The sequence below is a fragment of the Rhinoderma darwinii genome, chromosome 3 (assembly GCF_050947455.1).
Source record: "Rhinoderma darwinii isolate aRhiDar2 chromosome 3, aRhiDar2.hap1, whole genome shotgun sequence".
NCBI lineage: Eukaryota > Metazoa > Chordata > Amphibia > Anura > Rhinodermatidae > Rhinoderma > Rhinoderma darwinii.
The window spans coordinates 352,116,249-352,141,380 of NC_134689.1; the positions used below are offsets into that span (position 1 = coordinate 352,116,249).

At 43.9% G+C, this 25,132-nt stretch overlaps 1 long non-coding RNA gene across 1 annotated transcript in view; it reads right to left on the reverse strand.

The window, feature by feature from the left end:
* The window catches only part of LOC142749928 (uncharacterized), a 72,067-nt gene extending 47,584 nt beyond the window's left edge, over nt 1-24,483 (reverse strand). Inside the window, exon 1 of the long non-coding RNA XR_012882509.1 lies at nt 23,858-24,483. This is a non-coding gene — a long non-coding RNA (uncharacterized LOC142749928). The remainder of the gene's footprint in view (nt 1-23,857) is intronic.
* Between the last annotated feature and the right edge of the window lie 649 nt (nt 24,484-25,132).

A 25,132-nucleotide genomic window follows, 5' to 3' on the forward strand; every position in this document is an offset into this window, starting at 1 on the left:
GCAGAAATGTGCTTTAGCCTTGTTAAATCTAAAGACTGAATTATATCACATTCTAAAACTAAAATTCTTAGTTTAATATTTAATATTTAATTTTTTCTAATGCCTAGGGTGACAGACTTCAGAAAGGCCTATCAAAAAGATTTCCCTGATTAAAATCATATCACCAGCAGGCGATGGCTGGAGGGGGTAGCTCTGCAAGTGCCTGGCCTGCCCAGTTAGTGCCTGCAAGTGCCTGGCCTGCCCAGTTAGCTAAGCTGGTGCCGATTTGATATCGGCACCAGCTAGGATGCTGGTGCCGATATCACATTTTCATTGTCAATAGTAATTGCTGGTGAAAATTTATAGCTCCCCTTCAATACCTTGGGTGGAGCAGATATCCTTTGGACCACTGCCTTGTCATTCACTCGCTTAGGCAGCAGACCAATTCAATTCAGGCCAACGGTCTATGATGTGCCCAGGCCGTGTCATCGTTCAAACTTTGCCGCTCCATTGACAACGCGGCCCACAGTCTGGTAGAGGCCAGCAGCCTGAGCTGCTCTTTTTATTGTAGGAACAGGGTTAGAGCATTGCTTTTATTTATTTTTACTAAAGCGGCATTACTCCTGTATAATGGCAGTAAGGGGCACTGTAACTGTGTGAAGGGCACTTTTACGGTGTCAGGGTTACTAAAGGGGCACTATTACTGTGTGGGGGGACTAAGTGGGCACTAGTAATGTGCTGGAGCATAATAAGGAGGCGCTAATACTGTGTTGGTGGCTACTAAGGGTGCACTATTACTGTGTTAAAGGCATTTTAACTGCTCTGAAGGTTGCTAAGGAAGCACTAATAATGTGTGGCCCACTAAGTAGGCACTATTACTGTATTGAGGGATACTAAGAGTTAGATTTTGGATGTCCGAAAAGGTAGATTTTTGCCAACGAAGACAAATATCTGTGGAAAAGTTGATCTGTTATGTTGTTTTATTTGAGTTGTTGTCAGGTGCAGTCTTGTAAAGTCGTTCATGCCTAACGACATCCAGAATGAAAACTTTCACAGACCAACCACGAATGAGAAGTTTTTAAAAAAACGGCAATCTAAAATCACAAATGTATGGCCAGCTGAAGGCAAAAAGGGTGCCAATACTTTTAAAAGCAATGATATTTAATAGATATTTGTATACATACATGAAATTTAATCAGAAAATATAATAAAAATAAACAAGTGTGACCAATTTCAGAAACTATGACCCCTTTATAATCCTCTCCATCATTTTCATAGAAATGCTGTATATGTCTATAAGCTAGGAGTGTTACTGTAGACTCGATGAGTCGAGATATATCTCCTTACGTCGCTGTGTGTGGCACTTAAAGATCAGTTACATACCTGTGTGTGTGACATAATATGACAATAGTACATGACAGGAGTTAAGTGTCACATGACTACACGCCCCAAACGTTCTCAGGTAAATTACTGAGTCATATATGTCAGGCAGTTACACCCATGAACCCACACAGACAGGAGAAGCCAGAGGCCAAACATGACTGAATGCAACACACGTCAGTGAGCAGCTCTTCATTAGAGGGATTTTTGTGAGACAGACCCTTTAATGTAGCATTACATGGTGTCCATTGAAATGAATGAGCGTAGAGTAATTTCAATGGGCACTAGTTGTATTACCTGCTCATGTGGTCCCCCGCCTGTCTGTTTACATTGCTGAACCGACGACATGTCGTAATTGCAATTCACCACTGCAGCCAATCAATGACCCCATCAGGCATGCCAGTAAATCATGATTTGGACTACTCATATCTATCTATCTATCTATCTATCTATCTATCTATCTATCTATCTATCTATCTATCTATCTATCTATCTATCTATCTATCTATCTATCTATCATCTATCCACTGGCGTAGCTATAGGGGTCGCAGCGGTCGCAATTGCGACCGGGCCCCGAAGCCAGGGGGGCCCACGGCCCCCCGCACCACATCAATAAAAAGTTACTATAGTAACTCGGGCCGCGGGCCCCTGTTACTATAGTAACATACTTTACTTACCTTCCTGGTTCCGGATCGCAGCGGAGGTCCTGACGTCAAGCACTGTGCGCAGCGCATGACTTCACAGCGCTATGCGCCGCGCACAGCATCGAGACGACAGAACTCCCGCCGCGGCCGAAGAGGAAGGTAAGGTTAGCCCTGACTGGCGGGGTCCGACTCCCGGGACCCACCAATCAGCTGTTTTGAAGGGGCCGCAGTGTTCGTACGAGAGCTGCTCCCCTTCATTCCTGTCACTTCATTCCAGTCACACTGTGAATCCGTGTCGGCGATTCACAGTGTGGGCGAGTAGTGAAATGAAGGGGAAGCAGCTCTCGTACGAGTGCTGCTTCCCCTTCAAAACAGCTGATTTTCGGGTCCCGAGAGACACATCAGCTATTGATGGCCTATCCTGAGGATAGGCCATCAATGTTTAGGGACTGTACAACAGATTGTGTGATCCTGTCTGCTGGGCCCTGTATCTAAGCCAATCACATGGTAGGCTTAGATACATGGCTCATGCGTGATCCTGTCTGCTGGGCCCTGTATCTAAGCCAATCACATGGTAGGCTTAGATACATGGCCCATGCGTGATCCTGTCTGCTGGGCCCTGTATCTAAGCCAATCACATGGTAGGCTTAGATACATGGCCCATGTGTGATCCTGTCTGATGGGCCCTGTATATAAGCCTACCACACTGTAGGTTTAGATACAGGGCCCCAGCACACAGTAATCTTATACTGTATAAGATTACTGTCTGCTGGACCCTGTATCTAAGCCTACGTTGTGGTAGGCTTAGATACAGGGTCCCACAGACAGTATCACACATGGGCCCTGTATCTAAGCCTAACACACGTGTTACTAATCATTTTTTGTGTGTTTTCTTACAGGTTCGGTCGTTGGACTACGGTGGATTCCAGGACTACTTCGATGACGGCTTTTTTTTTATTATCAATAAAATGGTTAATGAGGGCTGTGTGGGTTTTTTTTTTATTTCAATAAAATATTTTTTCTATGTCTTTGTGTTTTTTTTTAAACTATATTACTACCGCCTTAGTAATGGCCGCAGGCTGATTGACAGCAACCATTGCTAAGGCGGGGCTTAGTGTTAGCGGATGCAGAGGCTAACACTAACCCCCTTTATTACCCCGGTACCCACCACCACCAGGGGTGCTGGGAAGAGCCGGGTACGATCCAGTACCTGACCATCTGTAGTGATGGTCGGCCACTGGGGCGGCCGCAGGCTGGTATTATCAGGAGGGGAAAGGCCAAAAACAGTGGCCCTTCCTACCCTGGTAATGCTAGGCTGCTGCTGCTTTATTGTATCTGGCTGGTTATGAAAAATGGGGGGGACCCCACGTCATTTAAAAAAAAATAAAATAAAAAATAATTGGAAAGAGCGATGTGGGGTCCCCCCCAATTTTCATAACCAGCCATATACAACACAGCAGCAGCAGGCAGCATTACAAGGGTGGGAAGGGCCACTGTTTTTGGCCTTCCCCAGCCTAATACTACCAGCCTGCGGCCACCCCGGTGCCTACCCGTCACTACAGATGGTCGGGTACTGGTTCGTACCCGGCTCTTCCCAGTACTCCTGGTGGCGGTGGGTACCGGGGTAATAATGGGGGTTAGTGTAGCCTCTGCACCTGCTAACATTAAGCCTCGCCTTAGTAATGGAGGTTGTCAATCAGCCAGCGGCCATTACTAAGGCGGTGAAAATAAAGTTTAAAAAGATACAAGCACATAGAAAAAATATTTTATTGAAAAAACAAAACAAACCCTCATTAACCATTTTATTGAGAATAAAAAAACGCCGTCATTGAAGTCCTCAAATCCGAAGTCCAACAACCGAACCTGTAAAAAAAACACAAACACACAAAAATAATCAGTAACACATAAAGAAGCAAAATTATTATTCTTACCTATCCTGTGTCCAGCGCTGGAGCCGCAATATCAGCGAGCTGGGCCCTGTATCTAATCCAATCATGTGTGATACTGTCTGCTGAGCTGCTGTATCTAATCCAATCATGTGTGATACTGTCTGCTGGGCCCTATATCTAATCCGATCATGTGTGATACTGTCTGCTGAGCCACTGTATCTAATCCTATCATGTGTGATACTGTCTGCTGAGCTGTGTATCTAATCCTATCATGTGTGGTACTGTCTGCTGAGCCACTGTATCTAATCCTATCATGTGTGATACTGTCTGCTGGGCCACTGTATCTAATCCTATCATGTGTGATACTGCCTTCTGAGCCACTGTATCTAATCCTATCATGTGTGATACTGTCTGCTCAGCCACTGTATCTAATCCTATCATGTGTGATACTGTCTGCTGAGCCACTGTATCTAATCCTATCCATAGTTGATAGGGTCGTAGTGCTATAGATATGCTATGCTGTCTCCTATACACACATTTTTTTGGGCGGACACATATGTATTGGGGCTATTTCCCTGACATTTTAATCCCTGAGGGTATGTTCACACGGCAGCGTCTGTTACGGCTGAAATTACGGTGCTGTTTTCAGGAGAAAACAGCACCGGAATTTCAGACGTAATGGCAAGTGCAGGCGTCTTTCGCTGCGTCCATTACGGACGTAATTGGAGCTGTTTTTCTATGGAGTCCATGGAAAACGGCTCCATTTACGTCTGAAGAAGTGACAGGCACTTCTTTGATGCGGGCGTCTTTTTTACGCGCCGCCTTTTGACAGCGGCGCGTAAAAAAAAAATGACCGTCGGCACAGAACATCGTAAGACCCATTCAAATGAATGGGCAGATGTTTGCCAAAGCTTTTGAGCCGCATTTTCGGACGTAATTCAATGCTAAAAACGCCCGAATTACGTCCGTAAATAGGGTGTGTGAACGCATCCTTAGTGACGCCCCCGGCTGCTAGTGCTGCATTGTTGGGTCACTTAGGAGACCCAGCGATGCAGCTGAAAGCTGCGGACCGTCGGCCATGAGAAGTTTGCGGGGGGGGGGGAAGAATTTTTGCATCGGGGCCCATGAGCCTTTAGCTACGCCCCTGTATCTATCTATCTATCTATCTATCTATCTATCTATCTATCTATCTATCTATCCACATATATAGTCATTAATAACATAACGTTACATGTGATATATTTCTATGTGAAAATATTAAGTATTATTAAATTGTAAAATCCCTAATGAACATATATTAAAAAAAGTGAAACAAAAAACATCTATTAAACAACCTATTAAAATTGTAAATAGCGCTATAGCATCACTTCCTTAGCATTTAGCTGGCTTCATTCTACTGGGTTTTGCTGGCCCAGTGCTCATTTGGCCCCTAAATAATTTTCTTTGGCTTGTGTCTTTCATCTGATATTACTAGGAATATTTAATGATTCTGACTAATGGTTGTTCACTAGGGACGAGATCACACCATTTAACTTTTCCCTTCCCCGTCTTCCTTGTACGCATTTTGATGAGTGACGTTCTGCAGGAGTGCCCTTGAGTAGGCTACAGTATAGACCACGGTATAGTGTTTTGTTTTTGTTTTTTTGTTTTTTATAAAGACTTTATTATCTCTTTTACATAGATTTACTTAATACCATCTAAAGGGTTATATTGAAAATCCCATATTATAATATTCTGTTCCTCTATATCTGGAATTTTATCCAGATACCTTCCTCACCTCTCCTGGAAGATTGTACCTTTTTTAGGCTCAGCAGAGACCAGAACTTTGTTCTATTTTAATTATGTTTTAAGATCCAGGATTACCTCATTATTTGAAGCGATTGTTTGTGACAGCCAGTGTCCCAGAATATTCTCATTTGTGTCCCAGAATATTCTTATTTGCCCCTAGTAGCACCATGTGGAGGGTTTGTGGGGCATATCCTCCTTTCCCATTTTTTTTCTTATAATTTAGTAAGCATACCCATGGATCAAGTACAAACTGTCAATCCCAAACGAAGAACTAAATCTCTGACTTCCTCCCAGAATAGTTTAAACTTTTTACAACCCCAACAGCAGTGCATCGCATTTGCCCTGTGTTGTCCACATTGAGGGCATTCCCGTTTTTAACCCTCTATATACTCCCCCAATGGCAAGTTATGCGCTCACTACATAGGCATTATTAGACATCATAAATGTGACCTCTCTCCATTTTTCTGATTTGCATATGCTATTTATCCTAGTCAGGCCTTTAGTGAGCCTTTCTTTGACCTCCTCATATGGAAGTGTAGTCTCCAGGTATTTTTTTTTCACCTTTCTATATTCGTTTCAGTCCCCGTTTCCCTCAATTCCTGTATTTTCCCCAGGATCCTATACCCATGTGATATCCTCAATACTCCACCCGTGAACATTTAATCCATTATCGAGTTCATAATTCCTTCTAACTGTTGTCTCCATATAGTATTATATAGTGACTTAAAGGAGCACTCCACTTTTTTATACATTTCCCCCTCATTTGTACAATGGCGTTTCAGTGGGGTGCTAGGTATAGAAATACTTACCGATCAATGCATCTAGTCGTTTTCGGGTCCAGTGCCGCTCACGTGATCTTCCCTCTGACCTGTCTGGAACCGCTGTGCTTTTGAGAAAACCGGAATTCAGGCTCTAAATGCATTCCTATGGAGCCTTGTTCGGGTGCCCATAGGAATGCATTGAGAGCCTAATGCGTTGTCTGAATATCCCCTTTCTCTTCTATACTTGCTGAAATATCATTTCATCTACCTCCCTCCTTAGTCAAGTTGGATAGCATTTTCCCTGCTTTATTACCGTATTTATAATATTTACATTCATTGCTTGATCGGTACAAGCTATCTATCTTCTCGAACCATTCGTCATGTGTTTTTTTTTTTTGCTTTCAACATTTCTATTTTATTATTGTTATTGCTAGGATACTTTTTGTACTCGCTATAAGCCTGGCGATAGTGTTCACTAGATTTCCAATATTCACTATAACATTTTTTTGGATGATTTTTGTGTAGGCTAAGATATTTCCCCTTAATACTACTTTAATACTTCCCCAATAATGTCCATTATTTTGATTATATTTGTCTATCCAACTAGCCATTGAGCTAACAAATTTCTTTTTGCTTAAATCTGCTTTCTGGAAAGTGCCAGTTATTCCATATATTCCTATGACTTCCCATATCCATGACGACCTCTACCGGGGCATGGTGTGACAATGTTATATCATAAATATGCGCTGACTTAAGCCTAGCTAAGAAGAATTTGGTCATGAAAACAAAATCTTGCCTTGAGAATGCATTATGCACATTTGAGAAGAAAGAGTACTCCAGATCTACTGGGTGTTAAATTATCCATGTGTCATTCAGTAAAGTATTTGATATCATTTCTGATAGTTCTGTGTCCCCTTGTCATATCTTCCTATAGGGTGTTTATCCTCGTAAGTTACTATGACATCGTTAAAATCCCCCCTACTATATTATGCGGTGATTTATCATTAGATATCATTCCCAAAAAACACTTTTTGTTTCGGTGCATACACACTGTATAGAGTGAAGAATAAATTCCCTTCTTTAATTCGTGCCCTTACCCATCTACCCTCTGTGCCATTATCACTTTCTAGAAAATTTCCATCAAAGGTTCTGCTTATCAAAATTGCAACTTCTGCCTTTCTCCCTATAAATGGTGACCCTATGACTGTCCCAATCCAATCTCTCATTAATTTTAGAAGCTCTTCAGATAGACCTCCTGCAATAAGGCCTTTAACATTCCATGAGACTATATGAACTGGTTTCATGTATCCATCCAGATACAGTATTTCATTTTTCTGATGCTCATATTAACTAGTAGTCAACTACGCTATTTATTCTGACAAAACGACGGAACCCTTGCACAACGGAGACAAACGGAAACCATTGGGACCGGATCCATCACCATTGAAATAAATGGTGATGGAAATGGAAACCTTTGGTTTCCGTTTGTGTCAGTCAGGGTCCCATTCCGACGGAAATCTCAGACGGAACGGGACCCTGGTGCATATGTGAATGAAGCCTAAGCACTCAGCTCATTCTTATCATTATAGTCCATGATACTGGCAAGCACTGGTCTTGACTTGCATTGTCCTCCACCCTTGGCTTTGCACCCAACCTGTGGGCCCTTTCAACTTTTATCTCCCCAGGTAATGCTAATAATTCAGAGATTTTTTTTAAATCACTTCCCTCAAAAGGGTTGTGAAGTAGGACTCTGGAACACCAATTAAACGTATATTGTTCCTTCTGAGATTTTCTTTGTTAAAGGGGTTATGTGGGGATTGAAAAGTATTAGCAGTGTTTTCACTGCAGTATGTGAGTACACTCGCTAATATACATTACGGTCCCACGTCGCGCTGATTATGAGATTTTAATCGATTTTTATAGCGCTTCGTTATGTGACCAACCCAATGTAATCTAAGTGCAAGCAGAAACTACTGCTTGTACATAGAGTACAGCAGGGCAGGTCACATGACGAAGAGTCGTGAAGTCATGAAGGAAGACTGGGCAACTAGACTTCCGGTTCCCCCGACAGCGCTATAAAAATTGATTAAAATCTCATAATCAGCGCGACGGGGGACCGGAATGTATATTAGCGAGTGTACTCACATACTGCAGTGAAAACACTGCTAATACTTTTCACTCCCCAAATAACTGAGTTATGAAGCTCTGCCAGCTCATCCTCCATTGTAGAGACTCTGTCTTTGAAGTGATCCATATGGTAACTTTGTTTCCGCTTGTTCTCCCACAGTTTTTAATAACTGGGCTACTGCCTTGTCTACTGTCTCTGTTATAAGCGGCATCAGTTGCTCCATCACTGCCTTTGCTAACTCTTTACTATTAGCTGGCATAATATTGAGTTATAACTCATGTTCTGTAGACTGGTTAAGCCTTATTCTTCCATTTAGTGAGATCTCTAGCGCTTTATATATATATATATTTCCCCTTTCTCTTTTGTAGCGTTGACCTCACTACCTCCAACCAATATCAAGAACAGGGGACGAGGAACACATAGATTGAATGAAGTCCATAATTCATTTAAAGGGACACCTAAAGACAGGGCGTGATCAAATAGTGAAAGTACGTCTGCTACTAACAAGCAAACAAACAAACAAAAAAACGGAGAGTATAATTTATCTTACCAGGGCACCGCTCTCGATTTTTCTTTATTGCTCTAATCTTCCAATACTTCAGTGGATATATATCCTCTGTCTTGCACAAGGGTTTCCCTCGATCCAAAATGGGAAAGGGCCAGACAAACACAGTGCTGGTCTCAAAACTTCCGGAGGTCTTACTACACACTTCTATTACTCATTTTTACCCTGATTTCTGGCGCCTGTAGCAACTGCTGGGACACCAAAGGTGTCAGATCTGAGTTAAGCACAGTAAGAGCGGTTCAGTCTTCAAATGCAATAAAGAGCGTCTTACTTTTCAAATGCAGTGAAGAACGGTCCACCTTTAAACTTCAATAGGGATGACTGCAGGGATAGCTCGGGGTGACTCCGTTTCGGGCGACACACTTGCGGCAAATCAGGATGGCTTACTCAGATAGTCGGCGGTCGTCGTAGCAGGGCATGGCGCATAGAGGTTGCGGTGGGGGCAGAGTGAGCATGCACGCGTACAGTACATGCCTAAGTCATCACATCAGTGCAGAGAATATTCAAATGTGTTAATATTATGGCATAGTGTTAAGTTGCTGAGTGATTGATGCTGGCCTTTTTATTTAATTTTTTTTTTTTTTTTAGGTTAAAAAATATATTACTGAATAAAATGATCCTTGCAGTCTGTACTTTGAAATCTGACAGGCTTAAAAAGGTTGTCCAGTCCCAAAAAATGTATGGCCTATCCTCAGCATAGGCCATCAGTATCTGATTAGTCGAGGTCCAACTCCCGGCACTACCGCCAAAGAGCTGTTTTGAAGGGGCAGCAGTGCTCATAAAAGTGCTGCTTCCCCTTAATTTCCTATACTGCTCACACTGTGAATCGCGAACATACTTGTAGCGGCAGTTCACAGTATTACAGCCTTCTCCCATTTACTTAAATGGGAGAAAGCTGTAATACTGTGAACCGCTGCTACAAGTGTATTGGTGATTCACAGTATGAGCACTAAAAAAAATTCAGGAGAAGCAGCACTGCGGTCCCTTCAAAACAGCTGATTGGCACGGGTGCAGGGAGTTGAACCCCGACTGGTCAGATATCGTCGGCCTATCCTGATGACAGGCCATCAATTTTTTGGGACTGGACAACCCCTTTAAATGAATTTGTCTATAGGTTGTCATTGTAAGTCAGAGGCTCTGAAAACTTCTAGATGTGGAGGTATACATTATACATATATCAGCTATTTCAGTACCCGAAGGAATGGATTAGTAATGACATTTGTAAGTCTTCCAAATATAGACACAATAGCCACTTAAATGTTGACACGCCTATATTCTGGGGTATTTATGACATGATGGTGGGTGGTGGTGGGTCACCCAGGGACACACCCAAAGACATACACTGATTCCGACGATGGAAATTCACACCCAGGGCCAAGCAAGATGGAGGCGACAAGTGTCCTATACGATGACTATGTAAGATGATATCTTTATCCTGTATTATAATCTAAGCTATATTTTCATATGAATCTGTCTATGTATGTATCTTTGTTACAGTATTAAATTTATTACTGAATTTAAATAAACTAACCGTTTTTTGTATAAGTTTCGTATTCCTCCTATTAAATACTGATTTCGTATTCCTCCTATTAAATACTGATCAAAAATTAGGAAGGAAACACGATCAATATTAACTATTTAGTGAGTCAGAAAAACCAACATTTAACAGGTGCTTTTGAAGGTTTTACACTGGGTTTCAGCTCTCTAGGGCCTAACTTTCTCGACATATTCACAAAAAATTGCAATACAAAAATAAATATGGCACCACTGGCTGCCACATCAAGGACCTTCCTCCATATCACATCAGATGACCCGTTTTAGCCAATAGAAGCTCACAGGTACTTCATTCTTAGGGTATGTGCACACGATAACTGCATTTACGTCTGAAATTACGGAGCTGTTTTCAGGAGAAAACAGCTCCTAAATTTCAGACGTAATTGCTCGTACTCGCGTTTTGCGAGGCGTCCATTACGGACGTAATTTGGAGCTGTTCTTCATTGGATTCAATGAAAAACGGCTCCAATTACGTCCCAAGAAGTGTCCTGCACTTCTTTGACGAGGCTGTTATTTTACGCGCCGTCTTTTGACAGCGACACGTAAAATTACAGGTCGTCGGCACAGTACATCGGCAAATGCATTGAAATGAATGGGCAGATGTTTGCCGACGTATTGGAGCCGGGTTTTCAGGCATAATTCGAGGCGTAAAACGCCTCCATTACGCCTGAAAATAGGTTGTGTGAACCCAGCCTTATCCTCACTGACATACACACAGCTTTACACCAGGTTCCCATAACAACCCAGTCATTTTTGTTTTACACTGGGTTTGCATAACAATCCAGCCATCTTTCTTTATTAGCCGTGAAAGGACTGTACCTATATTACACTGTACCTATACTGGATTTCAGCTTTCTCATAAATTTAACCCCTTTCAGACCAGTCATGCATCCAAAAACAAACCCTGCACTTGGATAAAAGACTCCTGCAGCAAAGCGCATGGCTTCTGCCCGAGCTGCTGAAACGTCTCAACAGACCCAAGCCTGTCTCCAGGCTAATAAGATACGTGGACTGCTGAAACTCCCCAGCAGACTGAGGCATGACTGAAGTCTTAGCGAGACTGAGGAGCAGCAGAGACTCTCCAGCAGACACAAGCCCGTCTCCAGGCTGATAAGATGCATCATCCCCTTAAATGATCTTTTAGAATAAAAAATGGTGTATTTTGTAGTAAAAGGTTTACTTTATTGGATATGTTGGCTTCATATCAGTAGGAAATAAAGTTTTTAACCACACACACAAACAACAAACAAATAGACACATGCGAAGCCGGGTAACTCTGCTAGTATATTTACAGGAACAATTATTTTCCCAGAATATCAGAATATTACAGACAGTGCTGCCATAAAAATGTACAGTGCTAAATATCTAGGGTTGGGGTACACAACTAAAAGAGTACTGAGGGGATATAATGCCTCATGCACACAACAGTGTGCATCGGCCGGGGCCTGTCAGTGATCCGTGGAAAGATAGGACATGTCCTATCTTTCCTCGGATTGGAGAATCGGATCAATTTTCAAGTACTCAATTCACCCACTAAAGTGAATGGGTCTGTGAAAACTATTGGGTGCCACTCGGATGCCATTGAAAACGGCCCGAGTGGCACATCAGTCGCGCGCAACTGGCATAATTCTTAGACCTCGAGGCTCAAAATTGTTCTGTTTGTGTTGCTATATCCATTGTTGGACTGCGCTACCTTGGGCCTATCAGAGCAAGGGTGTAGCTATAGGGGTTGCAGAGGTAGCCGTTATAACCGGGCCATAAAGTATAAGGTGACCTAAAGATCCCCCTGTCAAATAAGAAGACACCAGTATTCTAAATCGCACATTGTAGGGGGGAGATCTGTTTCAGATTTTGCATACAAATTCAAGAGATTTAAATTACACCTGCATCACAGGAAATTATTCTGAGCCCCTTTCTAGGGAGACCAGAGGCGTAGCTAGGTTCTCCAGCACCCGGGGCAAAGATTCAGTTTGGCGCCCACCCCCTGAACCTCTTTCTCAACATCTCCTTCCCCTTTGCCATGTTTGTCTTCTCTACCAATCAATGAGGTGTCATTTTTTTTCCACAATTTTTTTTATGTAACTCGAGCATAAAGCTTTACAAGCAATATAGCTCTATATACACCAGTCCAAGCTCATTCATTGCATATATACCGCACCAGAACCAAGCTCAGTACATATATATATATACACAGCACCAGAACAAAGCTCAGTACATATATACAGCACCAGAACAAAGCTCATTACATATTTACAGCTCCAGAGTGAAGCTCACTAGATATATACAGCCCCAGAACCAAGATCATTACATATATACAGCTCCAGAACCAAGCTCTGTACATAAATACAACACCAGCACAAATACAGCTCGATTTAGTGCAAACGCACTAAACTGTATACAGCTCCCAGCATGGCCAAAACAATGGTAAGGATATGCTGGGAGATGATGTTTAAAAAAGAATCATACCACTCATCATCTCGTTGCAGATCATTCAGTTACTACAGTGCTGATTAGGGTCAGAATAAACATTCACATGAAGTGACTCACAGGCGATGTCAGATTCTAGTTCTATACACAGCACCAGAACCAAGCTCAGTACAGAAATACAACACCAGCACAAATACAGCTGAATTTAGTGCAACCCCTGCCATATAGGTTTGTACGGCGTAAAACTACAGCTGCCAGAATGGCCCGAACAATGGTAAGTGATATGCTGGGAGATGCTGTTTCACAAAAAATAAATCATATCATAATAATACCACCCATCATCTCGCTGCAGATCATACAGTGACTACACTGCTGATTAGAGGCAGAATAAACATTTACATTAAGTGACTCACCGGTGACGTCTCAGATTCTAGTTCTTTTTCTCCATCCGATCCAGACCTCTGTGATGACTTCTCCCGGTCACAGCCCATTTCTGCAGTTTGCAACTCAGATGTCTTCAGCTTCTCACTTTTCAAGCATTTCTGCACCTATAAACAAAGATAAATTTCTCATAGTGCCAGACACTGTGCCCCTAAATATAATAGCGTCATACACTGCACCTCTAATTATAATAGCACCATACACTGTGTCCCACACACACCATTCCCCCTGTAGATAGTGCCCCCATAGAGCCCCCTGTAGATAGTGCCCTACATAGATCCCCCTGTAGATAGTGACCCACACAGAGCCCCTGTAGATAGTGCCCCACATACAGCCCTCTGCAGATAGTGTCCCACATATAGCTCCCTGTATATAGTGCCCCACATATAGCCACCCCTGTAGATAGTGCTCCTCATATAGCCCACACCTGTATATAGTGCCTCACATATAGCCCCCTCTGAAAATATTGCCCCACAAGTAGCACCTCCTGTAGATAGTGCCCCACATATAGCCCACCCCTGTATATAGTGTCCAACATATAGCCCACCCCTGTAGATAGTGCCCTACTATATCTCCCCTTATAAATAGTGCTCCACATATAGCCCACCGCAGTATATAGCTCCCCCTGTAGATATAGCCCACCCCTGTATAAAGTGTCCAACATATAGCCCACCCCTGTATATAGTGCCCTGCATATGTCTCCCCCTATAAGTAGTGCTCCACATATAGCCCACCCCTGTATATAGTGTCTCATATATAGCTCTATAGTGCTCCACATATAGCCCACCCCTGTATATAGCCCCCTGTATATAGTGCCTCACATATAGTTCCCCTATAGTACACCACATATAGCCCACCCCTGTACATAGTGCTCGACATATGGCCAATCCCTGTATATAGCCCCCTGAAGATAGAGCCTCACATATAGCTCCCCTGCATATAGCCCCCCTGTAGATAGAGCCGACCCTGTAGATAGAGACCCCCTGTAGATAATGTCACACATTTTTATTAGGATAACATAAAAAAAAGCTTTACATACTCACCTTAATCCCGTTCATGCACCGTCCGGTGGCAATGCAGACCTGCTCTCTTCTGAGCAGGTCTGCTGGGGTTGAACGACACAAGCGGCGTGATGACCTCATCACGCAGCTTGTATCGTTGAAAGGCTCTGATTGACAGGGCAAGTCATAGAGCCCTGCCAATTAGCACCTTTCATAGACGCAAGCGGCACCATGACATCATCGCGCCGCTTGCGTCTATGAAAGGCGCTGATTAGCAGGGCAAGTCATAGAGCCCTGCCAATTAGCACCTTTCAACGACGCAAGTGGCGCAAAGAAGTAATCATGCTGCTTGAGTCAGTGAAAGGTGCTGACTGCCCCGGCACGGAATGCTCCCGGCCATTCATCGCCTACATTGCAGGAGGGGGTGGTGGCGGCTGGTTTCAGTGGCACCGCCACCCCCTCAGAGAGGCAGCAGGCTGCCATCACGGATGGTGCGACCCTGGCGCCCCCACCTTCCTTCTTAGTTGCGCCCTGGTCACATGCCCCGCCTGCCCCCCGCTAGTTACTCCCCTGATGGAGACCATGTGCATTTCCACTTTATATAGAATTGTAGATTTTGCTATTATCATTGGAAACACAGATAATGTCAGCAGTAACAAAACATCTAGTAGGTTATTTGTGATTCAACCCATACAAACTAGACCTTAACAGATATTTACTGCAAAGACAGCTTCAAATAAGGTTGTCTTCAGCGGGAGGCGGCAGAACTTTTTTTTAGGTCCTGTTGTAGCTTGATAAGTATTGTGTCAGAACTTGGGCCCAACACAGAGAAACTTCTGGTATTGTTGTAAGTGAATACAACACTGACTATATCACCGCATTATCAGAGCTTCTAGATAAGGTCTCCAGATGCTTTAATCTAAAATCTCAATTAAATAACGAAATTATTTTAAATACTAAATAATAATTTTAAATTGTTGCGTTAATGATAAAAATGTAATATATTCTAGATTTATTCTGAAAAAAAAAAAAAAATGCTAAAGGAAGCACTATTTAATGCTGATCTATTAACCCTTAATGGACACTGGTTGTCCTCCAGCTCTTGGTTCCACGTAAAAGGGGGATGTTCCAATTTGAGGACCTTCCCACTATGCCTCATAGTGCAATTTGAACAGTTGGTTGGATCAGAACAGATGATTGGGTTAGAAAAAGTCAAGGACTGTATCCACCAATGATCCACAATCTGTGGTTCTCTAGCTGCTACAAAACTACAACCGCCATTATGCCCTGAGAGTTTCCTGCTGTTAGGGCATGCTGGAAGTTGTAGTTTTGCAGCAGCAAGAGCGCCACAGGTTGGGGACCACTGCCCTTCACCCATATTGCAGCACTACGCATGTTCGAGTAAATTAGATAAAATATCGAGTACATGAGTAAGGGTCATAGGTGTAGTGTGAGGCAGGGGCGTAACTAGGAAAGACTGGGCCCATAGCAAACTTTTGACTGCCCCCCCCCTAGGTGCCACACGCAGCCCCCCTTATAGATAGTTCCCCCTGTAGATATTGCCATACAGCCCCTTCTGTAGACAGTGTCACACCCCACTTTTAGATAGCGCTCCCACTTGTAGATAATGCCATACAGTCCTCCCTGTAGATATCGCCATAAAGCCCCCCTGTATATAGCGCCATACAGCTCCCCCTGTATATATAGTGCCAAACAGCCCCCCTCCCTTGTATATAGTGCCACACAACCCCCCCTTAGTAGATAGTGCCACACAGACCCACATAGATAAATTATATATATTTATATGCAAATAAATATATATAATTTTGACAATGTGATTTTCTTTTTTTTTTTTTTTATATAATCTATCTCTCACTGGTAAAATTAACCTACCCTAAAAATTCTAGACTGTTCATGTCTTTGACAGTGGGCAAACTTACAAAATCAGCAAGGGATCAAATACTTATTTCCTTCACTGTATATACAGCACCAGAACCAAGTTCAATACATATATACAATACCAGAACCAAGCTCAGTACATAAATACAGCCCCAGAACCAAGCTCAGTACATAAATACAGCACCAAACCGAAGTTCGGTATATGAATGGAGCACCTGACCCAAGCTAAGTACATAAATACAGCACCAGAACAACCGGAGTACATAAAAACAGCACCAGAACAAAGCTCAGTACATATATACAGCACCAGTACCAAGCTTAGTACATAAATACAGCCATTTTGCCCCGCCAGTCAGCGTTATTGCAAGGTGCTGCATGTTCGGGCACGGAACGTGCTCGGCCATTCAGCGCTTATGCATGTCATTGTAGCTGCATTCTATAGATGCAGGTATAATTAGTGCAGGAGGGGGTGGCGGTGGTTTGTTTCAGTGGTGCCACCGCCCCCTCAGAGAGGCAGCAGCAGCCTATAATATTCATTTGTATCTACGTCCAGAGGATGCAGATACAAGTGAATGTGGCTGTTGCTAGCACCGGGGCCCTCTCCGGTGCTAGCGATGCGGCCAGGCATGATAGGGCCCGTGCCCCCCGGCCCAAAAATGTTAGAGGCCGGCCGGTGCGGGCCCCGTAGTGGCATCGCTACCGCTGTAACAGCCATAACGGCTGATAGCAGCGCCACTGTGCATGGGGGGGGCGGCACCGTGTCGGCGGGCAGCACGGGCCCTCAAATGCCGTGGGCCCCATAGCAGCCACTACGGCTGCTACAACGGTAGTTACGCCACCAGTGTGAGGCCATGGTTAAAACGTATAGATTTATAGCTATATTACAGAAAGAATGTTCTTGGACGATAAAGGCTAGTTGAGACATAAAAATCTGCCATATGATGGTGGACATTGGACCCCAGCAAAAAGGCCTGTGGTTTGCCCCAATAAATGTAAATTGGCTTTTTATCTAATTGTAACGCTCCAGTATTTACTAAAGGCGCACTAATATGTTTACATGTACATAATAGGTTATCTCCTTATGGTTCGTCTATATATGTTATGTCATGGCTACTATATACAGTATATTTTCTATATTATAGGAGCTGCAGCCCCACCTTGTGGCATACCTTGGATTTAGTGTGGTTGATGACCCAGGAAGAAAAGGTGAACAAATATGACAAAGAAAATTAACCAAAAAATACAATATTTGAAGCAGCACAAATCCCGTGATCAGGTGCGGTGAAAGACCCTCCACTTGTCATGGGTCGAAACGTTGCCATTTATTTACTGGATGTTTGACCAATAAAAGAACATATTGATTGAAACTTGGGAGACGTGTGCTGCTGTTCAAAATGCTTTTTCTAAAGAAAATGAACCGTCATCTTTAATGGTTGGCCGAGGTTGCACATTACCCAAGAATGCCAAAATGAAACTGGGCAAATATTTTAAGGGGTCACTGATGTCAAAGTACTTCTTATAGAAATATAATAGATTTGCATCTATGAGATCATTTATAATAACGTTTTCTAAATGGACCATTGGAAGAAATAAAGTTCAACATCATGGAATGAATAACTCAAATTGGGCTGCAGAAAAAGGGCGCAGAATAAAATATTATACTATTAGTAGATCTTTCACATAAGCAGGACGGGCCTTACATTGAATGCTGCCCTGTGCGTTATCTTCTGTTGGAGCTCTCCTTATCCCATATGGTGTACAAATACCAATAGCCAACAATGTTGAATAAAAAACAATATACAGGCCAAATAACACTTCCATACTACACATAACAATACTATACACTGCCACCAACACCAAACACGGCAAAAATAATATTCTATTCAGTGCATAAGTAGCACTGCCACACAATGCATAAGTAAATACCACCATACATAACTCAAATAATACCAATATATAGTGACCAACAGCTCCATGCAGAATTCAATAATAGTGCTAGACAATTAAGTGATGGTCAGAAGTGCCTCTGGGGAGCGCCTCTTGCTCTCCCTTCAGCCTGGATCAACTAATGTGCCCTCTGCAACCACACAGGTTGGACACCCCTAACACCAGCTCTGCACATAAGCATGTATCAGCTATACAGTAGAAAATAATGTAAAATACTAATACTAAACTTCATTAGTATCCTTAACAGTAGATGCACATAAAGCAGAATGTTTTGGCCTGATCCCTATTTTAAAGGCTATGTACGCTGTTAAGGCAAAATAATTTTTTTTCAGAAATCAATGTTTTAAGTGATTTGAAACAACTTTTAAATTGACTTATATTATTTTCTTTTTAGAATACAGCTTCTATGTATCTTGTAGACATAGAAAATGTATTGTTCTGAGAAAGCAGATTCTGCCAGTTCAGCTGTCTCTGTCACACAGGATCCAGCTAATAACGATCACATCTAAGAATTATGACGTACTTTCATGGCCAAAAACCCGCCAAGGAGGGGAACGAGAATACCTGCTCCGTTCACCAACCACCCCCACCAAGCAACAGCAAAGCTTTCTCCGCTCCATCCTGGAGATCCAATAGTAAAATGTCGAGACCTATATAATTTAGGTGAATCCTGTCAGGATCCAAAAGATCCAAATTATCGCCTACCAAGGAACGGTGATGAAGGGCGACACCCCGAGGGAGGAAACATATCTCGATATCCTCACGTTCAAAAGTCTGCAGGCTCTTTTTATGGCCATATCAACAGAAATTGTACTTCGAGCATATATCAAACCATCAGGTATGACAATGATTATCAGAATTCCAAAAATATACCTGATGTAAAAAATAACACCAAGTAGACAACAAAATAAAATATGTAAATCTTTATTATCCCATATGGGAGAAATTACCCACAAAATACATACATTTAAAATACAAAAAACTAAAAACACCCCGGATGGGAATGTGCACCAAGTCCCATGGAATTGACCATATGTTATAACAAGATGACAGCATAAAACATACTAGTAGAATAGCCAAAAGATCCGATATCTAGAATGATCAACTTTCCTTCGAAGGAAGCGAAATGCGCGTCGAGGTGGTCCTTGGATCGGAGTGTGTACCCTTACCATGTCCACTTCAGGTAAATGACGATCTATTTAGACTGTGATAGACTTTGATGTACTTTTGCATAAATATTGAGTTATATCTTGCCGGTTAAAGTTGATCATTCTAGATATCGGACTTGGTGCACATTCCCATCCGGGGTGTTTTTAGTTTTTTGTATTTTAAATGTATGTTTTTTGTGGGTAATTTCTCCCGTATGGGATAATAAAGATTTACATATTTTATTTTGTTGTCTACTTGGTGTTATTTTTTACATCAGGTATATTTTTGGAATTCTTTTTATGGCCAGCAAGTCCCTGGATCCCTCCACACGGAACGTGCTACCACCTTGGACCAAACCAACACGCATCGCAACAAAAAAGTGCTGAAAACTATCAAAATCCGTCCGAATCTGCGACAGCAATTCAGCCAGTTTTACTTGGCAGAGGTCGTTACCCTCAGCATGTATAATCAAAACAACAGTGGAAGTCAAATCACGGCTGATGGTAAAAATTTCAGGTGACAATTGAACCCACCGTAAACCCCTGATCCCTCTCCAATGAACTTCGCCATGGGCCATACCCAAATTGGAGCCAAGGGGGTGGCGCGCGGTCAAATAAACATGAGTGCCCCAGTATACACACTTGAGGGTGGCCGGCATCTGGCAAAAAAATAAATAAAAAATGTGGGGGGGGGGGGTATGAAACATCTACATTCAAATCAGGCCTTATGTACGACTTACAACTGCTCGAGCTCCATCTACCCAAAAGCATGATTTTACTCACCCCCAGAGCCAACGCAACCACCTAGGTGGCGGCACCAATGTGGAAGGAGTGGGTCCCAAATTCACCGGGTGGTTATCCCAACTGAGACAGACAAGCTTTAAAAATAGCACCAAATTAAAAATGAGTACGGGGCCCTACGAGACATGAGTTCCCTTACAGTAGACATGGGGCAATGGGGGCCCCTAAACAAACCAATGGATAACCAAGCTTGCTAACTCATTGGTTTTTAACTTCTGAACACAAATGCGGGCAGAATCTTGGAACAAAACCACATCAGAATACAAGAGACCCCCAGTCTTTCGCACTCTGGGGGCCACCTATTTGCTGATAAGTAATGCTACAAAAAAGGATAATGAAAAAGCCGTGGGTAACAAAAGAACATTCATACTCACCGTCGCACACCTCTGAAATAACAGACAAGATTTTATTCAACAAAACAAAAGAAACAGGCCGTCAGGTGTCACGAGTGACACGCTCCTTTTTTTCCATTCCAAAATTCTTTAGTAACATCTTTTACAACCCATAATTTGAGCATAAAGGCAATTCCCGCCAGGGCCTTATTTACCGCAGAAGCACTGCTGCCAATGCTGCTAAGATGCATAAGAAAATCCAAAGTGACCTCCAAATGTTTATTATCATCACTTCATTATGAAAACCCTACCTGCAATATCCAACCAAACACCCCAAGCATCCCAAACAACCCAGTGGCTTTTCCAGGTAGCTATGATGATGGAACCCGTCACAAGATTCATAAGTTGGATTCTACCAAAACCCATAAGTGTCGGGGGAAGGCTCCCCTTCCTCTAAAGCTGACGAGTGAAACTGCTGAAACGCCATCTGTGAACGAGACAAGGCATTAGCCATCTTATTACAAACACCAGGAACATGTTTTGCACGGAACTACACATTCAATTGTAAGCACTTCAAAACCAAAAAGCACAGCAAAGCCAGCACTGGCAAAGACCCAGAGGATAAACCATTTACTGCATGCAAAACCGCCATATTATTCATCCAAAAACATATCCTTTTATTGGCCATATGGCCATATGGCAACCCCACCACTCAATTGCTACCACTATGGGTGACAGCGCGACCAATAAAAGAAAACAAAAAGGACTGCAATACAATCAGATCTTCCCTCATATTTCTAGTCACCCGAATAAAACGCCCCTCGTTGCCAGAGACAGGTGACGCGAGAACACCCGCCCCATCGGAATGATTCTACAAGCAAAAACCAACAGTCCCATGTGCTTCAAAGTCACTTTCCTTGCTTTCACAGTCTGATCAATGTGTGACACTAACCTCGCTAATTTGTCTGATGGCAATCTGAAGATCATCTCATGTGAATCAATTTCATACCTAGGAAGGCTAATCTGGTAACAGGGCCCTCTGTCTTTTCTTCCAAAACCAGCACACCAAACCTTAACATAAACTTACGAAAACAATGTAACAGATAAGCGCAAACACCGGAGTCCTTTGGACCCACAAATTAAAAATCATATAAATAATGTGTGACAGAAGGCAAGACAGCCTCGAAATACATCACCCATTCTAAAAAGGAAGCAAACATCTCAAAATAACTACACGGATTAAACAGCCCATGGGAAAACAAATGACCACATAAAAATAACCATCCCAACAACAACCCACTAGGTGGAAACACTCCGGGTGAACTGGTAGTAAACGAAAGGCTCACTCGATACCGGATTTAGCTAGAAAGGCACTGGGCCCGACACTATGCACCAGCTGAACCACAACATCAAAAGAAGTATATAAAACAGCCGTATCCTCCCTGGATATCCCATCATTTACCGAGCCCCCTGCGGGGGAAGGACAGATGATGAATGATTCTGAACTTCCCGTGCTCCTTTTTGGGGACCAGGCAAAGAGGAAAAACCCTGAGATTGGCATACGGTGGGTCCAAGAAAGGGCCCGTCGTTCTCCCCAACTCAACTACTTTTAACAACTTCTCACGAGCAACCTCTATATTTTCTTTAACAGATTTCAGATTATCAGACAATAACAAAACCGGTGAATGGTCATAAGGTATTACGAAACCTTGACCAAAGCTGTTAGTGAGAAACTTGGCTTCCCGCTTCCTGTGGTAAAATTCTAAACACGGCACCATCTCGTGGACGCTCACCGGCATTCTCCGCAGACCCGTGGGCGGCAACGTTGGAGGGCTGCCTTCCCTTTCGATAATATTGCTATGCCGAGTGAGTGCCCCGCTTATGGAGCATTTGTGGTGGAATTTGCATGTGGCAAGGAACATGCACAGGCCCTCGTTATAGAGCTAGCAGGCTCCTGTGGGTCGTGGAGCCACGGTTCCAGAAACATTTCCTGAAACCGCGGCAGCGCCTGAAAAGTGCCATGTCTGTTTTCCGCTTTGAGGCAAGATTAACTGTAACCACATGTTGGTTGCCTTGGCCGCACAAACAACCTCCGGCGACAAAGCCAAAGGACGGCAAAATTCTTTGTCATAGCGCCACCAGGCCGCGCATCCGTGCAGCTTGTTGGCGCTAAAAATCATGTCAAAATAAATGAAAAGTTACGCACCCTTTTCTGGATAATGCTGACAAATAATATGCGCCAGGGTAGAAAAATCCTGGAGCCAATTGCCAAAAGTTCTGGTGTAACGTCCGTGGTCGCTGATCACGAACTCCTCCCATCCTGTCGTCCTATTCCGCAGCCACCACTAGGGTGCGCTCACGAGCTCAGCCCAGCCTTAAGGAGCCATAGCGCACACATGTGTGAGATTGAGCTGATTGCTCCCAGATCACCCTGGACTATAAGAAGGGCTTCTCCTCCCTGCATTGCCTGACCTTTGTTGTCGTTACCCTAGTCTATCTTTGAAAATGGTCTCCTAAGTGTTTTCCAGTTCCCAGTGTTTCCCGTTCCTGCTACCTGTAACCTGTGTCCCATGCTATCCTGGTCCAAGTGCCGTATTGAGTTGAAGTCGTGCTGCGCTGATTACCACGCCTGTCCTGCTACACCACGCCTGGTGGCTGCCTGCTGCCTAGTCCCAGCCGAGCCTGTCTTGCTACTTTCTGAGCTACCAAAGGTACACCTATATGAACTATAGACTGTGACCTGTGTCCTGTTGGCCAGCTGCCATACCGTTAAGGCGGTACAGCCCAGTGGGTCCACGTACCCAACGTGACATCTGGAAACTTTCACTTTCTTATCAGAGCCCTTTTCAAAAATGCGCTCCTTATTCACCGTCACCTGTTCTACCGAGACCAAGGACCAAATGTCGGCAAACTAATTTTTGCAAATATTGTCCCTGATCTCAACTGACAGGTGAGTGCCGAGAGGAGCAACGCCGCAAAGTAAAGAATCTCTGAAACTCAAACAAGATAAACTCGCTTCCCTCTCAGATGGGGGTTTAACCCCCGTGGCGGAACCGAAGGAGCTTTTGCCTCTTTTTTGTCTAAACCTGCCACAGCGGCCTTCAAAACCGAAACCAATTTACTACCAAACAAAATTGATTTATTCAACCAAGCATTTTCTCAATTTGACTCACCATATGCAAGGGTCTTCGGAACTCCTGAGGATGCCTCAACCATTGTGGACGTTGCTGGAACGGGTGGCAGAACTCCACCCGGTGTACAGGCAGGGGAAGCCCCTTGTGTCGGCTCAGTGGTCTCCATCATCTGACAAGCAGTTCCACGTTGTCTGCGATCTTGCCTCTGCAAAGTCCTCTTGGCATTATCCAGGCAAGGCGAGGAAGAAGAAGAAGAGGAGGTTAGGTCCCCCGATGAGGAGGAAAATTAGCTCCTGTCACGAGAATGCTCTCTCCTGGAGTGATATCTGTGATGATCATGCCGACGTCCGCCAGAGCACGCTTTCTCCCTCTCCTTACGGACCTCGACGTCGAACCTGGAATAGTGAAAAGGGACAGGACAGAGGCATGACAAGACTCAACTCCATCCTCCCTGGACCCTGCTACAGCGGAACCTTCCCTGACCTGACTCCCCATAGAAGGTAAAGAGCAGGAAGAGGCACTACTAAAATGATACTGTTGATGCAGCTCAGGATGCATGCAAGACGTTGGAATAACTGCAGCCTGTTCTGCATTCACCGAAGCCTCCCTAAAAACAGGCGCACCTACACGCTGCCTCCCCTGTCTCCTCCGCCGCTGGCAGCGCTAACCTGCGACCGTCGCCGCCGCCGCCTCCTTATTCCCATCAGAGATCGACTGCAGGAGAGGAGCAGCAACACTGGTTAGAGGCGCCGCCAAGTGCACTGACCCGGAGGCTCCTACGAGACCCAGCACCCTTCAGCAGGCCTTATGATAGGCTACCAGAGCAGCCATTCCAGCAGCATCCACCACAGCGTCATCGTCCTCGTGGGTATTGTCCACGGCGGCATGAACGCCCGCATCACGAACCTGAGAGTTGTGCCGGTGGGGACCCGGGTGAGTTGACCTCCCACATGTTCTATGGGAGGGAACAATGGGAGGGCGGACTGAGAGGGGAGAGGGATTAACTACATCCCCAACTGGGGTGGAGGGAGAAGCAGGCCTGGCGCAAACTGTGTGCCTCCTAGCAGCCGTTGGGGGGAGCAACACCCACAGAGCAGGCTTGTCTGGGAACAGGGCTAGGGCTTAAACGGGCTGGTGAGTGAGTTACTCATTGTGGCCTACCTCGAGTAGCCCCCGCGTGCTATCCCAGGTTCAGCGCGTCTGCGCCAACATCTCGCCTCTAAATGTTCAAGCCAGGCAGTGCCTACAGCTGCTACCCACTGAGCCGCCTGACTAAGAAGAACTTTACCCATCATTTGCAAATAATTCTGTCCT